The sequence below is a fragment of the Cebus imitator genome, unplaced genomic scaffold (assembly GCF_001604975.1).
Source record: "Cebus imitator isolate Cc_AM_T3 unplaced genomic scaffold, Cebus_imitator-1.0 Scaffold7, whole genome shotgun sequence".
Lineage (NCBI taxonomy): Eukaryota > Metazoa > Chordata > Mammalia > Primates > Cebidae > Cebus > Cebus imitator.
The window spans coordinates 8593512-8601851 of NW_016107322.1; the positions used below are offsets into that span (position 1 = coordinate 8593512).

At 36.9% G+C, this 8340-nt stretch overlaps 1 protein-coding gene across 1 annotated transcript in view; it reads left to right on the forward strand.

Annotated features, from left to right (window-relative positions):
- Positions 1 to 8340, forward strand: part of ROBO2 (roundabout guidance receptor 2) — a 1330354-nt gene that overhangs the window by 488881 nt on the left and 833133 nt on the right. The gene's annotated exons all lie outside the window — the stretch shown is intronic.

Genomic DNA, 8340 nt, shown 5'->3' on the forward strand with positions numbered 1-8340 from the left:
ATTTTTTGTATTTTTTTTTAGTAGAGACGGGGTTTCACCATGTTGACCAGGATGGTCTCGATCTCTTGATCTCGTGATCCACCCGCCTCGGCCTCCCAGGGTGCTGGGATTACAGGCTTGAGCCACCGCGCCCAGCCAGTTATATTTTTTAAAGTAAAGTTTATTCTAAATTTAGAAACACTGGCATTTTATCCTTTGGTAATAATGGTTTCCCAGTTAACTTAAAAAGTGGAAATAATAAATATTATTAAACTTTCATAGGATTCCTAACTTCAAGAAGAAGTTCTATAAATATAGTTTACATGAACCTAATGTATCAAGGGCTTTGAAATTTGGGATAAAGCTATATGGGTTATTTTCATTAAAATGGTTTTCTGTATCTGAGCAATCTGTTATTCATCTCTATATATCATGTTCTGATTGTGTTTTAAGCCATTTTTTGACCTTACAACAATAGGCTTCATTAAAATTTGTTACAGCTTTATTACATACAGGGGGCAATATAAAATATACCCAGACTAAATCATTTGTGACAGTTCTGGTGTTGATTTATTTAAAATAAAGATAATGCCTTGTGCTAACTTAGCAGACCTTCATGAAAGTATTTTCACAAGGGTTTCTATTCTGGCTAATTAATCAATTTTGGTAAAGCTCATCAGTTTTTCTAAGACACAATTTTCTTATTTGTAAAATAGAAGTAATAAGTACCTTACATAATTATTTGAATTTTTTTAGTAGTCTAATACAAATATGCAGGCATACCTCAGAGATATTGCAGGTTCAGGTCCAGACTACCACAGTAAGCAAATATTGCAATAAAGCAAGTGACACAAATTTGTTGCCTTCTCAGTGTGTATAAAAGCTATGTTTATACTGCAGACTAAGTGTGTAATACCATTACATCTAAAATTGATAATGCTTTAATGAAAATAATTTGTAGCTGAAAAATGCTAATGATATCTGAGACTTCAGCAAGTCATAGTCTTTTCACTGATTGAAGGTCTTACCTTGATATTGATGGCTGCTGACATCAGGGTGTTGGTTGAAATTTAAGGTAGCTGTGACAATTTTCAAAAATTGAGCCCAATGAAGCTTGCTGCATCAATTGACTCTTCCTTTCACAAAAGAGTTATCTGTAGTTATCTGTAGCATGCAACGTTGATTAACAATAGCATTTTACCCACCATAGAACTTCTTTCAGATTTGGTTAATACTCTCAAACCCTGCCACTATTTTATCAACTGAGTTTATGAGTATTCTAAATCCTTTGTCACCATTTCAACAATGTTCACAGCATCTTCAACAGAAGTAGATTCTATCTTGAGAAACCGCTCTCTGCTCATCCATAAGAAACAACTTCTCGTTCATTAAAATTCTGTGATGAGATTGCAGCAATTCAATCACATTTCCAATCTAGTTCTCTTGCTATTTCCATGATATATGCAGTTACTTCCTCCAATGCAGCCTTGAACCTCTCAAAGTTATCCATGAGGATTGGAATCAATGTCTTTCAACCTCCCTTAATGTTGGTATTTTGACTTCCACTCATGAGTCACAAATATTCTTAATGGCATCTAGAAAGGTAAATTCTTTTCAGGTTTTCAATGTACTTTGTCCAGATATATCAGAAAAATTACTATCTGTGGTAGCTGTAATCTTACTGAATGTATTTCTTAGATGATAATACTTCCAAGTTGTACTACACCTTGATCCATGGGTTACAGACTGGATATTGTGTTAGCAGGCATGAAAACAACATTAATTTTCTTATAAATCTCCACCAGAACTCTTGGGTGACTAGGCATACTATCAATGAGCAGCAATGTTTTGAAAGGAATCTTCTTTCTGAGCAGTAGGTCTTAACACTGAGCTTAAAATATTCAGTAAACCATGCTGCTTGTAGAGCACAGGCAGAGTACATTTAGCATAATTCTCAAGAGTCTTAGGATTTTCAAAATGATCAATGAGCATTTATTTCAATTTCAAGTCACCAGTGCATCAACTGCTAACAAGAGAGTCAACCTGTCCATAGAAGCCAGGAATTAACTTCTTCTTTCTAGCTGTGAGATTCCTAGATGGTATCTTCTTCCAGTAGAAGACTACCTAATCTACACTGAAAGAATATGTTGTTTAGCATAGCCATTTTCATCAATGATCTTAGCTGGATAACTTGCTATAGCTACATTAGCCCTTGCTCCATCACCTTGCACTTTCATGTTATAGAGACAGCTTGTTTTCTTAAGCTTCATGAACCAACCCCTGCTAAATTACAACTTTTCTTCTGCAGCTTTCTAAAATCTCTACCTTTTTAGGCTGAAGAGAGTTGGGGCCTTGCTTTGGATTAGGTTTTGGCCTGAAACGATGTTGTGATGGGAGGTAGGATGTGGAGCAAGATGCCTCAATAGAACCACTCAGTGATTGTCTCCTCAACCCCTGCAGGAATATTAAATTGAACAAATATCCACAAAAGAAAGCACCTTCATGAAAAGCAAAAATAAGGTGAGCTCTCACAGTACCTAGTTTTAACATATCAAAAGAAGAGGCACTGAAGAGGACAGTCTTGAATTGCCTATACAACCCCTCTCCCATTCCTCAACAGCATAGCATGGCACAGAAAGAGAATCTGTGTGCTTAGGGGGTGAAGAGCAAAGCTATTATGGACTTTGCATTGGAACGCAATGCTGCCTTGTCACAGTGGAAAGCAACACAGGGCAAAATTCAGCCAGTGCTCATTGCAGGAGCATTTTGATCAGCCCAAGCCAGAGAGGAATCACCCATTTCAGCAGGGAGGACCTGAGTTCTGCGAGACCCACTGTAGGCTTAGGTCTTCTGGGGTTCTAAATCTACTTTAAAGGCAGTCTAGGCCATGGGACTGAAATTCCTGGGCAAGTCCGGGTTCTGTGATGGACTCAGAGCCAGTGGACTTGATGTGCACACAACCCAGTGAGACACCAGCTAGAGTAGCCAAGGAAGAGCTTGCATCACCCCTTTCCCAACTCCAGGCAGTGCAGCTCACAGTTCCAGGAGAAGAGGAAAGAGTAAAGAGGACTTTGTATTACAACTTGGACACCAGCTCACCCACAGTAAAATAAAGCATCATGCAGAGTTCTGAAGGCCCCATTTCAGGCCGTATCTCTCAGACAAGATTTCCAGGCTCACTCTGGGCCTGAAGGGAATGTTGAAGTGAAAAATGCAGTCCTGGCAGAATTCACTACCTGCTGACTAGAAAGCCCTTTGGACTTAAAAAAATCAGCAGTAGCCAGGTTGTAGTCCCTATGGGCCTTGGGCAAGACCTAGCATCAAGCTGGCTTCAGGTGTAACCCAGCACATTCCTAGCTATAGTGGCCATAGGGAGAGATTCCTTCTGCTTGAGGAAATTAAAAGGAAAAGTAAAAAAGTCTTTGTCTTGTAACCTGGGTACTAGCGCAGCCCTAGGAAAATAAAGAACCATGCATATTCCTGAAGCCCCCGATCCCATGCCATAGATCCTGGTGGCATTTTCAGAGCCACCCAGGCCAGAAAGGAGCACACTGCCCTGAAGGGAAAGAGTCAGTCCTGGCAGGATCCATTACCTGTTGATTCATTACCAATAGGCAGGAAATAGTTGCCACAGGCACTGCGTGAGACTTGGTACTGTGCTGGCTTCAAGTGTGACCTAGCACAGTCCCAGGGGCAGCGGTCATGGGAGTGCTTGTGTCACCATTCCTGTAACTCCAGGCAGTTCAGCATGGAAAGAGAGACTATGTTTGTTTGGAGGAATGTAAGGGAAGAGAACAAGAAGAGATGCCTCATGGAATTCTGGGGAATTCTCCTGGGTCTTACCCAAGGCCACCAAGGTGGTATGTTTATGAGGCTACAAGAGCCACAATGTTACTGGGCTTGGGGTACTCCCTAATGCACGTATGTCTGCAGTGGCCAAAGACTTAGTTCACAACACTTAATTCCCTTTGAATATTTGGAAAGCCTTCTCAAGAAGAATGGGTACAAACAAGCCCAGACTACAAAGATTAGAATAAATATCTAACTCTTCAATGTTCAGACATCTACAGACATAGACAAGCATCAAGACCATCTGAGAAAACATGACCTCACCAAACTAAATAAGGCACCAGTGACCAATTCCAGAGTGACAGAGATATGTAAGCTTTCAGACAAAGAACTCAAAACAGCTGTTTTGAGGAAAGTTAATGAAATCCAAGACAATACAGAAAAATAATTCGAAATTCTACGAGACAAATTTAACAAAAAGATTGAAATAATTTAAATGAATCAAGCAAAAATTTTGCAGCTCAAAAATTTTGGAGCTAAAAAATTTAATTGACAAACTGAAGAATGCCTTAGAGTCTCTCAACAGCAGAATTGATCAAGCAGAAGAAAGAGTTTCTGAGCTTGGAAATAGGCAATTTGAAAATATACAGTCAGAGAATACAAAAGAAAAAAAGAATAAAAAATAATTAAGTATGCCTACGTGATATAGAAAATAGTGTCAAAAGGGCAAATCTCAGTTATTGGCCTTGAGGGTAAAATGGATAGGGAGATTAGGGTAGAAACTTTTTTTCAAATGGATAGTAACAGAAAACTTTCCAGACCAATTCTAGCTAAAACAATTCAACAAGGGAAAGGAATAAAATGCATCCAAAATGCAAAGGAACAAGTCAAATTGTCTCTGTTTGCAGTTGATACGTTCTTGCATTTGAAAAAACCTAAAGACTTCACACACACACACACACACACACACACACACACACAGATTAGAACAGACAAAAAAAAAAACAGTGAAGTTTCAGTATAAAAAATTAACATTAGAAATCAGTAACATTTTTATATGTTAACAGTGAATAATCTGAAAAGAAGTCAAGAAAGTAATCTCATTTACAATAGCTTCAAAGGAAACAAAATACCTAGGAATAAAGGCTAAGAAATGAAAGATCTCTACAATGAAAGTATAAAATATTGGTGCAAGAAATAGAAATGGTCACAAAAATAGAAGGATATTCCATATCCATAGATTGGAAAAATTAATATTGTTAAAATGTTCATACTACGCAAAGCAGTCTACATATTCAATGCAATCTTTATCAACATACCAAAATACTATCAAAATACCAGTAATATGATTCACATAAATAGAAATAACAATCCCAAAATTTATATGAAACCATAAAGGATCCAGAATAGCCAAAGCTGTCTTAAGCAAAAAGAATAAAACTGGAGGAATCAAATTACTTGACTTCACATTATACTATAGAGCTATAGTAACCAAACCTGCATGGTACTGGCATAAAATCAGACACATAGACCAATGAAACAGAATAGAGAACTCAAAAATATATCCATACATCTAATGTGCACTCATTGTGGACAAAGGTGTCAAGAATATACATTGGAGAAAGGACAGTTTCTTCAATAAATGCTGCTGGAAAAACTGGATATCCATATGCAGAAGAATGAACCTAGACCTCCATCTCTTGCTGCATACAAAAATCTAATCAAAATGAATTAAAGACTTAAAGTTAAGACCTCAAACTGTAAAAGTACTGAAGGGAAACATTGGAAAGACTCTTTCAAACATTGGTCTAGGCAAAGATTTCTTGAGCAATATCCCACAAGCACAGACAACCAAGGCAAAAATGGACAAATGGGATCATATCAAGTTAAATATCTTTTGCACAATGAAGGAAACAAGCAACAAAGTGAAGAGAAAACCCAGAGAATGGGAGAAAACATTTGGAAACTATCCATCCGACAAGAGATTAATAACCAGAATATATAAGGAGCTCAAACAACTCGAGGAAAAAAATCTAATAATCTGATTTTAAAATGGGCAAAGAATCTGAATAGATAGCTCTCAAAAGAAGACATAAAAATGGCACACGTGTAGAAAGAAGGTGCTCGACATGATTGATCATCAGAGAAATGCAAATTTAAACGACAGTGAGTTACCATCTCACCCCAGTTAAAAAGGCTAGTATCCAACAGACAGACAATAACAAATGCTGGTGGGGATGTGGAGAAAGGAGAGCTTTCATACACTCCTGTCAGGCATGTGAATTAGTGAAGCCACTGTGGAAAACTGTATGTGGGTTCCTCAAACATTTAAAAATAGAACAACTATATGGTCCAATAATCCCACTGCTAGATATACATCCCCAAAAAGGAAATCAGTATATTGAAGAGATATCTGCACTTCCACATTTATTGTAGCACTATTCATAATAACCACAATTTGGAATCAACGTAAGTGTGCACCAACAGACAAATGAATAAAAGAAAATATGGTACATACACACAAGGGAGTACTATGCAGGCATAAAAAAGAATGAGATCCTGTCATTTGCAACAACGTGTATGAAACTGGAGGTTATTGAGTGAAATAAACTAGGCACAGAAAGATAAATTTTGCATGTTTTAATTTATAACTGAAGGAGCTAAAAATAAAAACAACTGAACTCATGCAGACAGAGAGTAGTATGATGGTTACCACAGGCTGGGAAGGCTAGTGTGGTGGGGGAGAGAAATGAAGATGATCAGTGGGTAAAAAGCATATAGTTATATACAAAGAATAATATCTGGTATTTGTTGGCACAACAGGGTAACTACAGTCAGTAATAATTTGTTAACTATTAATCAGAATGATGGAGTACAATTGGAGTATTCATAACACAAGTAAATAATGAATACTTGAGGTGATGGATACCCCATTTACACTGATGTGATTATTAAACGTTGTATGACTCTATACAAATATCTCATGCACCCCATATATGTATATATGTAGATGTATGTATACATATATGGGGTGCATGAGATATTTGCATACAGGCATACAATCATACAACTATCTATACATAGTTTTTTTTGTTTTGTTTTGTTTTTAATGTTGTGGCAGATTTTTTATGGAGACCAGCAAAACTTTCTCTGTATCAGCAATGTTGCTGTTTCGCTTTCTTATCGCTTGTGTGTTCACTGGAGTAACACTTTCAATTTCCTTTAAGAACTTCCTCTTTGTATTCACAACATTGCCATTTGGTGCAAGAGGCCAAGCTTTCAGCCTGTCCCGCTTTTGGCATGCCTTCCTCATTCATGTTAATCATTTTTAACTTTTGATGTAAAGTGAGCAACATGCGACTTATTTTTTCACTTGAACTCTTAGAGTCCATTGTAGGGCTATTAATTAGCTTATTTCAATATCATTTTGTCTCAGGAAATAGGGAGGTCTGAGGAGAGAGAGAGAGCTGGGAGGATTAGAAGTCAGAACACACACACTTACTGATTAAGTTTACCATCTTATATGAGAAAGGTCCATGGCACCCCAAAACAATTAGACCAGGTAACATCAAAGATCACTGTTCACCAGATCACCACAACAGGTAAACAAATACTAATAAACTTTTGAATATTGTGGAAATTATCAAAATGTGACACAAAGGTACACAGTGAGCACATGCTGTTGGAACAATGGCACTGACAGACTTGCTCCATGCAGGGTTGCAACTAACTTTCAATTTATAAAAAATGCAATATCTGCAGAGTGCAACCAAGTGAAGCACAATAAAATGAGATATTCCTGTGTTATAGGAAATGATTGTTCTGAATATATAGTACTTTGTCTTGAAAATCTTTTAGTTTAATTTACCATTCAGCATATTGAAGATATGCTGAATGGTAAATTATGGCCTTCCAGCATATTGGAGATAACAGGGTCCTTAAAACCACTGTGAGATATCACCTTCTGAATAGTTCCTTTTGATCCAAAAATAATTGGGCTTGGGAAATGATGGTAAAAGAAATCCCCTTAGTAACAATGCAGAAACTGTTTACCTTACTTTAGCTTAATAGATATTTAGCCATATACCACATGAGTGAAGCCCAAGGACAAATGATATTTGTGGCCAGTAGAGAAGCAGAACTCAAAGTCTGTGATTTATGGAAGGCTATCTGGATAATTATTTTCTTTATTGTCTGTGAAGAATAAACTTCAAGATCATGGATAAAATACTTAACATTTAGAGATCATTTTTGATCTCATTACATTAATGGAAAAGAGGGCATAGAGTGTTTTGCTAGAAACAATTTTGATAAGACCTTGAAATACACGACCAACTCAATAATAAATATTAGCCATATTTGTGTGATTTGTCTCCTACTTCATAAGAGAGATATCATGATAAATATTGAGTTGTTCATTATTCTGCTTATTTTGGGGAAATTCAGAGGAGGTCATTATGTTTAATTTGATGAATTTTAACGTACTTTCTGGAGCAAAGGAGTTTCCTCCAGATAGTAAAATATTTCTTTTCTCTTTCATTCTGCCTAACCTAAAAAGGAGGAGGAGGAGGA